This window comes from Saimiri boliviensis, chromosome 15 (assembly GCF_048565385.1).
Source record: "Saimiri boliviensis isolate mSaiBol1 chromosome 15, mSaiBol1.pri, whole genome shotgun sequence".
NCBI classification, from domain to species: Eukaryota; Metazoa; Chordata; class Mammalia; order Primates; family Cebidae; genus Saimiri; species Saimiri boliviensis.
In genome coordinates this window covers 10,657,335-10,673,545 of record NC_133463.1, presented here as the reverse complement: position 1 = coordinate 10,673,545, position 16,211 = coordinate 10,657,335, and the positions used below count along the sequence as shown (strand labels likewise).

General features: G+C 38.3%; 1 pseudogene; it reads left to right on the top strand.

Moving 5' to 3' along the window:
• The first annotated feature begins 4,232 nt into the window (after positions 1–4,232).
• Positions 4,233–4,326, top strand: LOC120362459 (small nucleolar RNA U13; annotated as a pseudogene).
• Positions 4,327–16,211: the final 11,885 nt, after the last annotated feature.

Genomic DNA, 16,211 nt, shown 5'->3' with positions numbered 1-16,211 from the left:
GCCATCACGAAGAATGAGGCAGTCCTGTAAGCACTAAGATGAAATGATCCTTTAGATACCCAGAGCAGATCTTTTTCCTTGTTGGCTTCACTACTGGTACAGTCATCTTTGGTAAGGTAATGCAGAACATCTAATTCAAAAATATGACCTCCCATAAACATTGAAGAGTTCAAAGCTACCAAGTGGGGAAAGGGCTTTACATAAAGCAGTGTAAAAATCTACAGATTGCCTAGAAAACATAATATCCGTCAGAAAATTCTAACTAAAAACCAAAACTGAATTCTTTACTGTACTTGCATGCTAACCTGTCTCATCATCCTACCAAATCTGCCTCTTTTCCTCCTAGATCTCCTATTGTACTTAATGCTGTCACTTCCACCCAGGTCCTCAAGCTAGAAACAAGAACCTTCATTCATACTTTCTGGGTTCCCAAAATTTTTTAAAACAATTTCTCTAAGTGCTTATATTTAATTGTCACTGGCCTATAAGGTTGACTTTCCCTTTATATTGTGAGCTTCTTAAGGCTTGAGAACAACTTTGTTCATCTATGCATTCCTACCAATCCCTGAGTGGAAGACCTGGCTCCATCTGTGCTTTCATTCACTGAAAGGAAAAATGGGAGAGGAGGAGAATCATGCCTCAAGAATTTGCTTAAAGTCAAGGAGAGCAGACTAATAAAAGTTTATATTTACTTTCCACCTTTCCTCTTACAATTAATTGCTACAATTAGAAACTCTGTAACTACAAATGTAAAATAAATACAAGAAGCATAAAGACATCTTATTCAACATTAAATACTTCCTGTATAAGTACAACAGATGAACACAAACACGTCCCTGCACTCACAAAACTTACAGGCCAGTAAAAGGACAATTAAATGAAGAAAACAAATGATAAGATCACTAAATCTTATACTATATAGAGAGCAAGCATCATGGGAACACAAAGTAGAGAGATTTATTTGACATTACGCTCTCAGGACTATTTCTTGTCTCCTGAATTGTACTACCAACGGCACATTCTAATCCCACATAAACCGAACACTTGGCTTAGCCAGTGTGTTTGGTTTATGTGGCAGAGAAGCCCTGTTCTGCCAGGACAGGCCTATAGAAATCAGACACAACAGCCTCTCTTCCTCCTCAGACAACCCCAGATAACAGCACAGCGAGCCCAGACATCCTTAAACTCCATGGTAAACTCACAATGTTAAAAACAGCCAGAGACTGATTAACTCACAAATCCCCGAAAGTGTGTTCTCAGATCATCCACAGGAACCAAAACGCAGAGAACTTTTCCAAATGCACAGAAACAGAAGCAGAAAGCAAGTGATTTAATCAAGACACCAAAGATTAAAGGTAAGCATCTACTTGCCATGTGAATGAGTGTTTGTCTCATTTGGATCTCTGTCTTAACCAACTATACAAAATTCCTATGAACCGAGAAAAAATTTATTATACTCCCTTGTGAAATCACAGGTACTAGATTAACTAAATCCAAAACTGCTAAACTATGAAACACAACTAAAGGCTAGGGGAGCTTCAGTTTTATTTCAGGCAACCTCCAGATAAACACAATCCAGATAAAAAATAAAGCTCAACAACATACACACGTCCACAAAAAAATCACACAGAACACAGACACAGAGAAAGGGTGGGCCTGCTCCCTATCCACAGCACTGTCAAGCTTGCTCTGGTAAATGAAAGCCAGGAAGCTCATCCCTGAACAGGATGAAGGGGGATGAATACAAGAACAAGGAAGCCCTTCTATGAAGAGAGGTTGGAGTGTGTGTCTGTGTGTATATGTACTCACATTTTTAGTCTCTTAGGTTTGTCCAAGGAAAATAAACCTTGAGGCCCCTAAATCACTAAGCTAAAGGGAAAAGCTGAGCTGGGAACTGCTTAGGGACAACCTGCCTGTCACTGAGATAGATGCATAGCTGATTGCCTCCTTTGGAAAGGCTAATCAAAAACTCAAAGAATGCAAGCATTCCTCTCTCTCACCTATCTGTGACCCAGAAGCTCCTTCCCAGCTGCAAGTCGTCCTTCCTTTCCGGATACAACCATTGTACTTCTTACATATGTTGACTGATGTCTCATGTCTCCCTGAAATGTACAAAACCAAGCTGTGTCCTGACCACCCTGGGCACATGTCATCAGAACTTCCTGAGGCTGTCTCAGTAGCGTACATCCTCAAAATTGGCAAAATAAACTTTCTAAATTAACTGAGACATGTCTCAAATTTTCAGGGTTACAAATAAGACCAGCAAATCAGGAGACCTGCTGAAGGGGAAAAGAAAGTAGTCTAACTTCATTATGACTGCAAAAATGAATCGGCATATCCATACAATAGAATATTACTTAGCAAATAAAGGAAACAAGCTATTGACACAAAAAACCATGGATGAATCTCAAAATAATCACATTGAATGAAAAAAGCCAGAAAAAAAAAGAGTATCTACTGTATGATTCTATTTATACAATATATAAATTAGAAAATGAAAACTAATCTACAGTTACAAAAAGCTTATCATGGTTGCCTGTGAATCAGAGGCAGAAGAGAGACAGTACTCAAGGGTAGAAGAAAACTGTTGGGATGACAAGTACATCTATTATCCCTAGTGGTGACAGCTCTATGGCTGAATACCTATGTGAAAACATCTAACTTTACAGTTCTAATATGTGCAACTTGGGTGTCACTTGACTCCTCAATAAAGCTGTTTTAATATCTTTTGATAAAAATAAGTTCACAATGACCACCATTCAGGTTTAACTGAAACCTTACAAATTGAAGGAGATTATTTTCACTTTCAGAAGGATATTTGATCGCAGTTACATATCATGCTTTGTGGACAAGCAATTTCAGAATAAATACAGATGTCAAACACTTAAATGTCTGTATTTCTTCCCATTCATCCTTTTCATGATTTAAAAGAAGCTAAAGCATTTTACAAAAAAATTCCATCACTTTAAGTTTCTTACAGAGACTCTCTGAAATTCAATAAATATTTAATGTTTTGGAAAAGACAGGACCTTAAACACCATCCTGTCCAACTTTCTCAATTTAAGGAAGTAAACTTAGCCCCTCCCCTTACAGGGAGTTCATCCAGTCTCATGGCTTTGAAGTCAGCTCTATGTTGCTGTCACCTACCTTTGTCATTTTAATCTTGACCTCCCCACTGAACTACATTTATTCCACTGCCCACTAAACCACCTCGCTTGACTATCTAATAAGTATCTAAAACCAATTGTGGCCAAAAGGTACCTTCTGATTCCCCTCACCACCAACTTCTCTTCCAATTTTCCCCATCTCAGTAATTGAACCATCACACATTCAGTTGCTCAACTAAAACCTAGAAATCAACTCTAGACTACTCAACTCCTGCCTTCCACGTAGAATCCACACTTAAGTTCTTAGCTCTGTCTGCAAAGTATATTGCCAAAGCTGGCCCAGGCTCCATTTACACAGCTACTAAGGCTTCTTACCCAGACAATGGCTCTGAAAGCTCCGCATTTCCTCTTTTGCCTCTACCAGTCAGTCACTGCACAGAAGCCACAGTCATGAGGCCATCAATCCCCAGACCTAGAATACTCTACAGACTTGCTGCCATCATTAAAGTGACATCCTAACTCCTTATTCTGCCCTAAAAGATCAAGGCCCTTTCCACCTCTCCAGCCTCATCTACCACTATTTCTTCTCTGGATACATTCCAACATTTCATACTGACTGTCTCCAACACACTAAACTCATTTCACCCCAAAGCCAACGCTTTCCCACCTCCATACCTGGAATGCACACAGATACTTCGCCATTCATACCCCAACTCAAATAACATCTCCAAAAGCTTCCCAGGCCTCACAATCTACAGAAGCATCCCCTGGTGAGAAGCTGGTGGTGAGGGGAATCAGGAGCCCTTTGGCCACAATAAGTTTAGAAATTTATTAGGTATTCAAGTGAATATTTAATTCACTTATCATAGACCCCATTTTGCTGATGTTATGGTACTTATCACTATCTAAAATTATCTTGTAAAGTTCTTTACTTATTTATTATATAAGCTAATAAAATTCATTCATTCATTCATTCATTCATTCATTCCTGTTATGCCTATCAGAAGCATTAGCCCAAATAAGAACTGTGCTCTTTTCTTATTTCACTTGAAACCATTCATTTCCAGGTGCCTGGTACTACAGGTTAAAAAGTACCCACGTGCATTTTTCTTTAAGTCTATTTTGATTCTTTTGTAATTCCTAAGTGTGACGACTGGATTTCCACACTCAAACCTGAGTGTGAACCTTTTTACAACATCAGCACATTACTAGTCTGATGTTTAAAAATAAAGGTCAATTTCAACTGTCCTGTTACTTTTACAAGATTCCAAATCTCCTTCCTCTAACCTTTTTAACATCAGTACATTACCTGTCTGATGTTTAAAAATAAATTTCAATTTCAACTGTCCTATTAATTTTGCAAGTCTTCAAATTATGCTTCTAAAAAACTGAAATATTCAGGCCAACATTATCATGAGATTTCTATTCGATATAATACCAACTTATCAATTTACATGAATGTTGTTGATTTTGAGACTGCATGGCCTGTCACTATAATAGTACACTTTTCAATAAGGATAAGGTCAATATAAAAAGTATTTACTTTTAATGATTAAACTGGGATCTCTAATATCTTACCTTTGGGATACTTAGCAAATAGTCACTTACATAATATACTATCTAAATTTACCAATTTAGACATTTTTAATTCCTTTATTTTCTTTTTTAGAATTTCAAACCTTTCAGACACTGCTACCAAAAAAAAAAAAAAATCACAATAGATTTTTTAATCTGGTTGTTACACATTATAAATGATCTCATGGTAAATCATTAATCACTGGGATGTACATTTTATAAAGACAGAGATATTTATCCAGTTTGTTCATTGCATCCCCCAGCACCTATTCCTGGCACATTAACAGCTTAAAAAAATATGTGTTGTTAAATACCTGCAAGATCCTGTTTTATCTTATGGAGACCACCATATTACTTCCACATTTAGAGCATACTGTTGATATGTGTAATCTCTTCTTGCTATTGCTTGATGCCATGAAAATATTAAGCATGATCTGAACAGCAATTCTAAATCACAAGTTCTTGACTTTCAAGTTAAGCAGCGATGTGTGGCAAATGGGTGGCAAGAGATCAACACAGATTTTGGCATAAGGTGTGATCAACATAGATTCTCTTATGTTGTGCTGAGGAGGCAAGACTCAATATGGAGTCTGGATACACAGACTGCTCCAGGGCTAGGGAGAAAGCCATCAATGGAAGACCATCTGTCTGTGCATGAGAGTATCAAATTTTATACTGATGCCAAGGTGAATGTTAAATGGCGCTACAGGGCTGATAACGAACGTTGCCATAATAAAGTAGTTAGAAGCAACCATTGTGAATCATAAAAAAGCAGCTGTTTTTGGTGTGCTGCAAGGAATTTATACTAATGAAAATTAAAATAGTCAAGTTCATAAACAATCATTCATGAATAATCAGGATGATTCCTAAGACATCACTCTTGCCCTTACATTTCTAAGAAAAAAGCAGCAGAGATGCAACCAGTTTGCTGGGAACTACACACAACACAGTGAGCACGGGTGGGAATGTGTGTCACATGAATGCCACCTGTCACGTCGAAGCGGGCTGACACTGCAGGTCTGAAGCAAGCGGCTCTCTACCGCCTCACAAATCCTAAACACGAATCCCTGTTCCAACTTCAACCAGGCAACCTCTGGCATTTACAACCTGTTTCTTAATATGAAAATAAGAATAATCTGTCTAGATTTGTAAATCATAAAATTTATAAAGAAAAAGAAAAAATAAACCTATACTTCTGATCCTTTGATCAGCAGGGTCTGCCTACCTGGCTGGCTGGACGGAGGAGGAGCAGGTTCAGAACCCACTGGGAAAGCTCCAATACAAGGTAAGAAGACAAGTAAACAGGCCATTATTTAACAAACAAAGCTGGGCGCGGTGGCTCAAGCCTGTAATCCCAGCACTTTGGGAGGTCGAGAGATCGAGACCATCCTGGTCAACATGGTGAAACCCCATCTCTAATAAAAAAAAAAAAATACAAAAAACTAACTGGGCGTGGTGGCGCGTGCCTGTAATCCCAGCTACTCAGGAGGCTGAGGCAGGAGAATTGCTTGTGCCCAGGAGGCGGAGGTTGCGGTGAGCCGAGATCGCGCCATTGCACTCCAGCCTGGGTAACAAGAGTGAAAACTTCGTCTCAGAAAAAAAAAAAAAAACAGCCTTATATAAAATATGCATTATACCACTTCACACCCACCAAGATGCCTATAATCAAAAGGATACTAACGGTTGACAAGATTGCAAAGAAACTGGAACCCTCACACATTGCTGGTGAGAATATAAAATGATACAGTCACTTTGGAAGACAGTTCCTCAAAATGTTAGGTATAGTTATCATATGAACCAGCAATTCCACTCCTAGGTATACACACAGAAGAAGTAAAAACAAATCTACACAAAAGCTCCTACACAAATGTTCACAGCAGCATTATTCATAATTGCAAAAACATGAAAACAACCCAAATGTCCATCAACAACAGACAGACAAATAAAACGTGGTATATCCATATAATGGAATAATATTTGGCAATTAATAAAAAATGCATGATGATATGCAAAGATAGATAAACCTTGAAAACATGCTAAGGAAAGAAGTCAGACACAAAAGACCACAAGTCGTCTGATTGCACTTACATAAAATGTCTAGAATAGGCAAATCGATAGAGACAGAAAGTAGATGAGTGGTTGCTTAAGGCTGAGAGATGTGGGAAAAATAGGGAGTGACTGTGAATGGGTACAATGTTTCTTTTTGTGATGGAAATGTTACAGATTAGACAGTGGTGATAGCTGTACAACTGTGAATATATTAAAACCATAGAACTGTACACTTTAAATGGGTGAGCCCTATGGTATGTGAACTATATCTTGATAAAGCTATTAAAATATACTGTGCATTATCTTTAAATAATTATAGCTTTCAACCATCAAATAACATGTCTTATCAAGACAAAGTATGGACATGTTGTCACCCCAACAGCTACATTCCATATAGTTCACAAAGTCCTCTCACAGCTCCCAGTCCCCATGACCAAGAGTATTCCCCAGGGCATTTCTGCCAGAGCTCCCAGAGAAGATGCTTTCTCTTCCTAGGATCACAGGTGGAGCTGGTTTCAACTGGGGATGCTTCTTTGACAAGAGAGAATGGGCCAACACTCTAAGAAAAGCAGAATGAGAGAGGGAGTGGGGCAGTAGGATAAAGAAGGAGGGGGAAAAAGGAAGGTGAGAAAGGAGGAGACAAAGAGAGGAAGAGCACAGTAATTATTGTTGGAGCATCTGCATCCAGCCCTGCTGGCTAGTTAAAAGTGGGTTTCTGTACATAATTTGCTTTTAGGAGAGTCTTAATATGTTAACTTCACTATAAATTCTTTCCCTACTTAACTGAAAAACTTTCTAAGGATATATACACAAGTAAAACTAAATCCTGGGCCTTTTTTATTTAATAAAAAGACATCTGAAACATTGGAAAGAGCACACATAGCTCAGTGGTTAAATGAAGTCAGACAGACTTAGATTCAAATGTGAGTCCCAGGCTTCCCTAAGTGACCTTGGGTACACACAAGTTAACTTCCCCAAACCTTAGTTGCCACTTCTGTAAAATGGGAGCCCTAGCTTTGGTTTTCTTACAGACAGGCCACTGTCCACATTATAATAAAATAACTCATGGCAGGGTCTCAGTACAGTACCTGGCATATGAAAACACAACAATTTGACCCACCATTATTAGTGGTAAACTCATGATTTATCACAGATATATTTAGAGCATAAAAAAGTATTGTTTTAAAGCAAAGATAGTATGAATAAGACTGGCAGGTAAGAGCCAGAGAAAACTGTACCGTGCTTCACAAAAAAAAACACTTCTTATTCATTTGAAGAGCACTATTTTTAAGACATGTTAGAAACTAAACCTAGTAATGGTAAACACAGCAGCCAGAACCAGAAATGCTAATTCACAAAAATCAATTCTGGTTCTTAGCTAACCTTGCCCAATACACACTTTGGTCAGAGTTATTTCTTCTTAGCCTTCAGTCCACAATCACTTTTGGAAACCACTACCCACTTGCAAATAGACAGCTTTAGACAACTATTCAGATTGCTAAGCTTTCTGTTCTTCTACAACACTGCATATTATTGCGTCCACATGAGAGAATTTCCTCCACTCATCCACTGCCTATAGATATCACTAACTTGGCTCAGACACAAGTCCTCTCCAAAAGTGACCCTGTCATCCCCGAGTTCTGAGTTTATTCATTCATTCAACAAAGACTTAATGAGAACCTACTATGTGCAAGGTACTGTACTAAGTACCAGAGATGCAGAGAAGAAAAGAGATACCTCTTCTCTGTGTTCTCATGAGGACCTGTTGCCTCCTCATCACAACATTGACCACACTGATTACTGATTTCCTAATTACTTCTCTGCAATCCCTAAAGAGACTCTAAGCAACCTGAGGTCAGGAACCATGGCAAATCTGATTTGCACTGTAACACATTATTTTGAATAATATATCATAAAAAAAATTGAAATAGAATGAGGTGTCAGCACAATATAGCCACAGTATAGCTATTTGTATGGTCAGAGACTCACGCAGAGCAAACTCTGAAGTGTGTAGAGACACAGACTTTACAGGTCACTGAGTCTCCCATCAGTGCTGAATATAGCCTGCCCCTGAGATCTTGGCTACATCTAGAGCTTGGTCCAAAGTATATGATACAGATATAAAATTATATGATACAAATATAAAATATGCATTTCTTTTTATAAATATATGTATTAGATTATCTTTTCATTGAAAATATGTCTATACAAGGTAAAGAATAAAACTGCACATAGATTAGCTAAAATGAAATTTCATAGATGGAATGCACCAATTCCAGAAAAAAACACAAACTACAACAACTCATCCAACATGAATTTAAATAGCCCTATAACTGTTTAGAAAACGGGCCTTGTAATTTCAAATCCCACAAACATCTCTAGGCCAGTGACGTACGGTGGCTCACACCTGTAATTCCGGCACTTTGGGAGGCTGAGGCAGGTGGATCACCTGAGGTCAGGAGTTCAAGACAGCTCTGGCAAACATGGTGAAACCCTTCTCTAGTCAAAATACAAAATAATAGCCGGGCATGGTGGTGGATGCCCATAATCCCAGCTACTCAGGAGGCTGAGGCAGGAGAATCCTTGAACCCGGGAGGTGGAGTCTGCAATGAGCCAAGGTCATGCCACTGCACTCCAGCCTGGGCAACAAAAGCAAAACTCCATCCTCCACCCCTGCCCAAAAAAAAAAAAAAAAAAAAAAAAAAAACTTGGCCCAGATGGTTTTACTGAAGAATTCTATCAAATTTTCCAGAAAGAATTAACACGGGTTTTATACAATCCCTCCCAGAAAATAGAAGAAGGAACACATCTCAATTCAATAAAGGGAGTGGTCTAGACGTCTGTAAGAAGACAGGAGAGTTTAGAACCAAATGCAACCTGTAATTCCAAACCAGATCCTGTTGTTAAACACAGTTTGATGAGATAACCAGTAAAGTTTGAATAAAGTTGAAGATATGATGAAAGAAATGTATTAATTTTCTAATTTTGATGGTCATTTTGATATTACACAGAAGAATGTCCTTAGGAAATGCCACTAAAATATTTGGAAGCAATGGGTCATCAAGTCAGCAACTTATTAGCAAATGGTTCGGGGAAAAGCAAATGTTATCTGAATTGTACTGATAATCTTCCTGTAAATTTAATCTTGTCTTAAAGAAAAAATATTTTTAAAAAATATAGGAGGCTATCTTTATGATCTCAGGATACAGAAGAATTTTCTAAACTAGGTATAAAAACACTGCAAATATGAATGTTATAAATTCAGTCATATGAAGATTAAGAACTTTATAAATGGAACATTATTCAGCTTTTCAACAGAAAAGAAATTCTGGCTTTTATGAGTCATATAACATATATCATATGTGACAACATGAACACTGAAGACGTGCTAACTCAGATATGCCACTCACAAAAAGTCAAACCCCGTAAGTTTCCACTTACATGAAGTATCTAGAATAGTCAAATTCATAGAAACCAAAGGCCGGCTGCTGGGCCTGGGGGAAATAGAGAGCTGATTAATTAATAAACAGTTTCAGTTCTGTAAGATGAAAAAGTGGAGATCTAGTACTCAATGTTGTGAATAGACTCATCACTATGGAACTACCCACTTAAAGATGGTTCAGATGGAAAATGCCCTGCTTATTACCACATACATATATACATTTGTGGATAACACTTGAAGAAAGAAAGAAAATGGTTAACACAATATTGCAGAAGTCTCTCCTCTCTGGGATGTGATCTGAAAAGGGCACACGGGGAACTTAAAAAAAAATTTCCTTAAGTTCCAGTACAAGTGGTTTTCATCATCCTCTAAAAGGATAAGCTCTTGCAAATCTAATTTTCAAAATCAACTCCCCAGGAAAGGGAAGATGAACCAGTACAAAAGCTTTAAAAATAAAGAACTAAAGGACAGGGAAGGCAAAAGGAAAGAATCACAAATTCTCTCAGTATTATTTGGTATATTTTCTAAATAATAAAGGGTCAATTTCTGTACAACAATTTAAAGTTATAAGTGGTACTGGTCAAACTAGATGTACTTTATGTAACTACCAAACATCTTTCTAAAATATGGAGCCAAATAATATCAATCCCTCAGCCTCCCTATATTGCTCACAACAGGAGGAGTCAGACAGACAGGACAGTGGCAGTCCTCAGTGGTCTGAACAAGGCAAAGCAGAAAGAGGCACTGAGGGCCAGCGTTCTGCCTGGAGAAAGCAGCAGCTGGCAGCTACACAGTACACAGTTTGTTCAGAGGCCTCCCACTTCTGACTGGTTTCCCGCTAAGAAGAAAAAAATGGTAAGGCTCAAAAATATACCCACATGGTTCCTTATGGGGGCGGGGGGAAGAAATTAAAATGTCGAATTCTTCTTCTCGATAGCTTTAAAATGTGCAAATCAAATTCTGAATTTTCTACTGTCAACTGGCGATATCAGCTGGGACGCAGGTTAGATACAGACAGGTCACTGATGCTGACTGAAAATCACCTATATTTTACTCTTATTTGTATTTGCAATGCTTTCAGGAAAAAAAAAATTGACTAAAATTTTTCTCATCATTCTACTCAAAGTACCACAGGCTCTTTATTCTATCAAATGAAATTCTTACTCTGAAAAATACAATGGAATTCTTTAAAGATAAAATGTGCAACCTCCAAATAGAAATCTTGAGTCCTGCCCTATTCCCTGAACTCCAGATTCACATCTTCAATGTTCTTCACATTTCTACATCAAAGTCTAGCCAGCATCTGAAACAACAGAGTCAAAAGGAGTATCCTTCATATCCACCCTGTCTCATATTCCAACAGCCATTTGTCTTCCAGGCTGGTGTAAAAGGCTGTCACACTTGCCTTCCACTGAGCTGTTAACACTTAAACTGTCCATGGGTGGCGAAGCTAAAAGAGCACCGATTGTAACACTCCTTCTGCAGCCTCAGGGCCTGCAGTTTTGCTCCTCCCAGTACCCAAAAGCACTCACCCGAGCTCCTGCACACGGTTACCTGCATGTTCCCTCCCACGACAGGTTGAGCACAGGGGCTTCTAGTGAGTGGAGTCTGCCCCTGCCAGTGCCTAAGTGGCCAGCTAATTCCAGCACCCACACCCCAGTTCCCACCAGCAAAGGGTTCAGGAAAATTATCCTGCTTCACTATCTCAGTCAGGTGACCAAGTCAACATCAACAGTGATCAGTCACATTGAAAGTACACACCTTTTCCTTTGTATGATGTGATGAAAAGGACACTTCATCTTTTCGGTCTTCCTCCCAGGCATCCATAAACCCAGATGCATTATGAGGAACACATTTGATAAATCCCACTTGAGGGATGTTCTACAAAATACGTGACCAGTAGTCCTCAAACCTGACAAGGTCACCAAAAAAGAAAGGAAAGTCTGAGAAACTGCCACAGTCTGAAGGAAGCTAAGGAGACACAAAGAGTAAATGTAACATGGTAACCTGCATAAGATCCAGGAACACAAAAAGGACCTTGTTAGAAACTGAATGTTTGTGGCCTCCCCAGAATCCTCATATGTTGAAGCTTTAACCGCGAATGTAATAGTATCTGGAGCTAGGGCATTTGGGAGGTAATCGGCATTAGATGAAGTCATGAGGGCAGGGCCCTCGTCTGATGGGATTAGTGCTCTTATAAAGAGACACAGAGAGCTTGTTCTTTCTCTCTTCTGGCATGAACACACCTAAGAAAGGGGACTGTGCCGTGTGCAAGTGAGGAAGAGACTCCTCCCTGGAACCCAACCATCCTGGCACCCAATCTCAGACTTTCCACTTCCAGATCTGTGAAAACAAATTTCTTTTGTTTAATCCACTCAGTCTATGGAATTTTGTTATGGCAGCTAACTGATATAGACCTTAAGTAAAAACTAAAGAAATCAATCATGTGTAGAATTTAGTCAATAATGTAACAATATCACTTCACTAATTGTGACAAATGACCACACTAATGTAACAGGGTAACAATAGGAAAACTGGATTTAAGTTATTTGGAAACTCTACTGTTTTCACAACTTTCTGTAAATTTAAAACTCTTCTAAAATACGAAGTGTATTTCTAAAAATCCGATGGCTTCCTATCATATTTTTCTTAAACCAAAGACCTCCCAATCTCTTTTATTCATCATCTATTATTACACCTTGTTTACTCTGGTGTACCATGTTCACCTTTACAAGGGTTACACAGTATGAGTTACATACATATACATGTTTGTCAAAATTGATCAAACTGCACACTTAAGATATATGCATTTATATATGTTATATTTCACTTACAATTGTTTTAAAATATATGATTGTCAAACGAATACTCTAATGACCTAAAAAGTACCCTTGAATTTGGTGGCTGAAAACACTAACATTTCATTTGCTCTGGAATCTGCAATTTTGACATGGATCAGCATGGACACTTCATCACTTCTCTATTTGCCAGAGCCAGTGACTGGTATTATCTAAAGGCTCACTCACTCACATGTCAAATGGTGAATGCTGGCTGTCACCTGAGACTTTAACTGGGCCTGTAGGTTCAAGCACTGACACAGGCATCTTTATGTACCCCAAGATTCCTCATGACATGGTGGCTGTGTTACAAAAACTTTATATTCAGTGTGACTCTAATTGTTTCAATATACACACACATTCTAAAAAAATTAACAGAAGTTTTCCCTGGAGTGAAAGAAAATGAGTGATTTTTAAACTTTCATAGTTATACATTTTTATTTTATAAATTTTATACCATAAACATGTATTACTTTCAAAATCAGATGAAAAAAATTCAGTTCCCTATTAGCGTACATAATACACTAGTGTAAACACAACTGAAATTGAAAATGCAAAAATGTCAAACATATTTATATTATTAAAAAAAAGAATCTGCTCACAAACAGCAAAAATGTTACAAAATACTTGATTCATTCTGCCTTACTTCCCCACCCTCCCCATCATGAGACAGAGTTTCACTCCTTTTGCCCAGGCTGGAATGCAATCCGCTCACTGCAACCTCCGCCTCCCGGGTTCAGGCGATTCTCCTGCCTCAGCCTCCTGAGTAGCTGGGATTACAGGCATGCACCACCATGCCCAGCTAATTTTTGTATTTCTAATAAAGATGGGGTTTCACCATTTTGGTCAGGCTGGTCTTGAACTCCTGACCTCAAGTGATTGACCTCCCCCAGCCTCCCAAAGTGCTGAGATTACAGGCGTGAGCCACCTCACCCAGCCCACCTCACTTTTCAAGTTACAGATGAACTGAACATCAGCATATCAGAAACTAACAAAGAACACAAATATGCTCAATGCTATCTGATGTCTTATAAATAACACATCTGGCCCTTTTCATGGCACAGCTCTCCCGTAGTCCAATTCCTTCCTCAAAATCTTCTTTTCATATTTTCCTTTAATCAAAACCACCTACTAAACATTACTCTAGAAATAAAATCATCTGGAAAGCAAGGCCTACAAAAGCAAACTTCAGATGCTAGATACTTCCTATCTTACAGCACGGTGTAACCTCACTTGGTAACAGACCTTTTACTAAGATTTAAGGCCTACTGAACCAACACTATGGCTACCTCAGGTTCACTCTGGAATTCTCAGTAATGATTATAACAATACAGGAGTCAACGGCAAGATCTTTTGCTCCTTTTCCTACCCTGGCCTCAGCCTTACTGCAAAACACTCCCTCCCTTCTGCTACCTGGCCCCACAAGGCACGTTCTTACATTCCATACGGACCAATAATTTCTATCATCTCATAAATTCTACACTTACTCTGGTAAAAAGTTAACTGTTTTTGTTACACTGAAGTCCTTTTCTTCATCTGACATTAAACAACTACTTCTATAATTTTCTAATTTTTCAAAATACTGCTAAATTGCACATACCGAATTAACATACTTATAAGTTGTATTTTTGCACTTTTCATTTCCTGATTTGTCTTTTTCCTGCCGACTCACACTATTTGAGTACAACAAATTCCTAAGCTTTTTCTCAACCTGGACTATTTACATTATAAAAATGTCCCATGTTCTTTAAAATGCTCAATTTTAAAATGATAGCTGAATGATTTTATTTATCCAATTTTACAATATGAGTTTTTAGTTATTTCAAGAACTTCGTCAACAAGCAAGTCAATTCTTAGGTGCTTCAAAGAAACAATTATCAGTATAAAAAGTTAAGGCTTATGTGGTATTAATCAAATATTCTCAAGACTTGCTCAAATAGAAAACAACTGTAAATATACTCATGTGTTGCTTAATAAGGGGGTCCATTCTTAAAAATGCATTATTAGGCAATTCACTGTGGCCATCACAGTGGACTTACACAAACCTAGACAATCTAGCCTACTACACATGCACCTAGATGGTAGTGTATTACTCCTAGGTTACAGACCTATACAGCAGCTTACTGTAATGAATACTATAGTACGTGTGTAGCTAAACATAGAAAAGGTACTGTAAAAATACAGCATAAAAGATAAAAAATGGTATACCTATATAGGGCACTCACCATGAATGGAGACTGCAGGACTAAAAGCTGTTGTGGGTAAGTGGGTGGTGAACGAATGTTAAGGTCTAAGACATTGCTGTACACCACTACTGACTTTATAAAGACTTTACACTTAGGCTACACTGAAAAGTTCTTCTTTCTTCAGTTAACTTTGGCTTACTGTAACTTTTTTTATTTACAGACTTTTAAACTCTTCTGTAATTGCACTTAGCTTAAAACACACATTGTACATCTGTACAAAATATTCTTTCCTTGTATCCTAATTCTGTAAGCCTTGTTCTATTTTTAATTTTAAAACTTTTTGTTAAAAACTAAGACACAAACACCCACTAGCCTAGGCCTACCAGGGTCCAGATCATGCACATCCCTGTCTTCCACCTCCAATCTCGTCCCACTGAAAGGTTTTCAGGGGCACAACACGCATGTAGCTGTCACTAATGCCTTCTTCTGGAATATTTGACAGTGCCTTGACATGTCAAGAAGGCATGACAGTGCCTTCTTCTGGAAAATTTCCTGAAAGACCCGCCTCAGGCTGTTCTATAATTAACTGTTCTTTTTTGTTGTTGTTGTTTTGAATTGAGTCCTTTATTAAGCCGGTGACCGAGAGTGGCAACGCCCAAAATTCTCTCAGCCCTGAAGAAAAAGTTAGGTGGTTTTTTATACACTAGTTTTAACAGGAAGGGGGAACCTAGCTGAAATAAAGTTTTTACAAAGGCAGAGTAAGCAAAAAGTTAAAAAGAAAAACTGATACACAAGAAATACAACAGTGCCAGGTGTGAGAAGTACAGCTGACATGAAAGACATACAACTTATAGATAAGGCGGGCTCTGGGCGCTCACTGCAGCTGCATTTCCAGGCTCTGCTGATACCACTTTACGTGGCTTCTTATTAATAAAGGCATTTCTGGGTGCCCAGAGTCAGTCTGACCTTGCTGTACACTAGTTACATACTTAGTGGGGAGAAGGTTACGAAAATG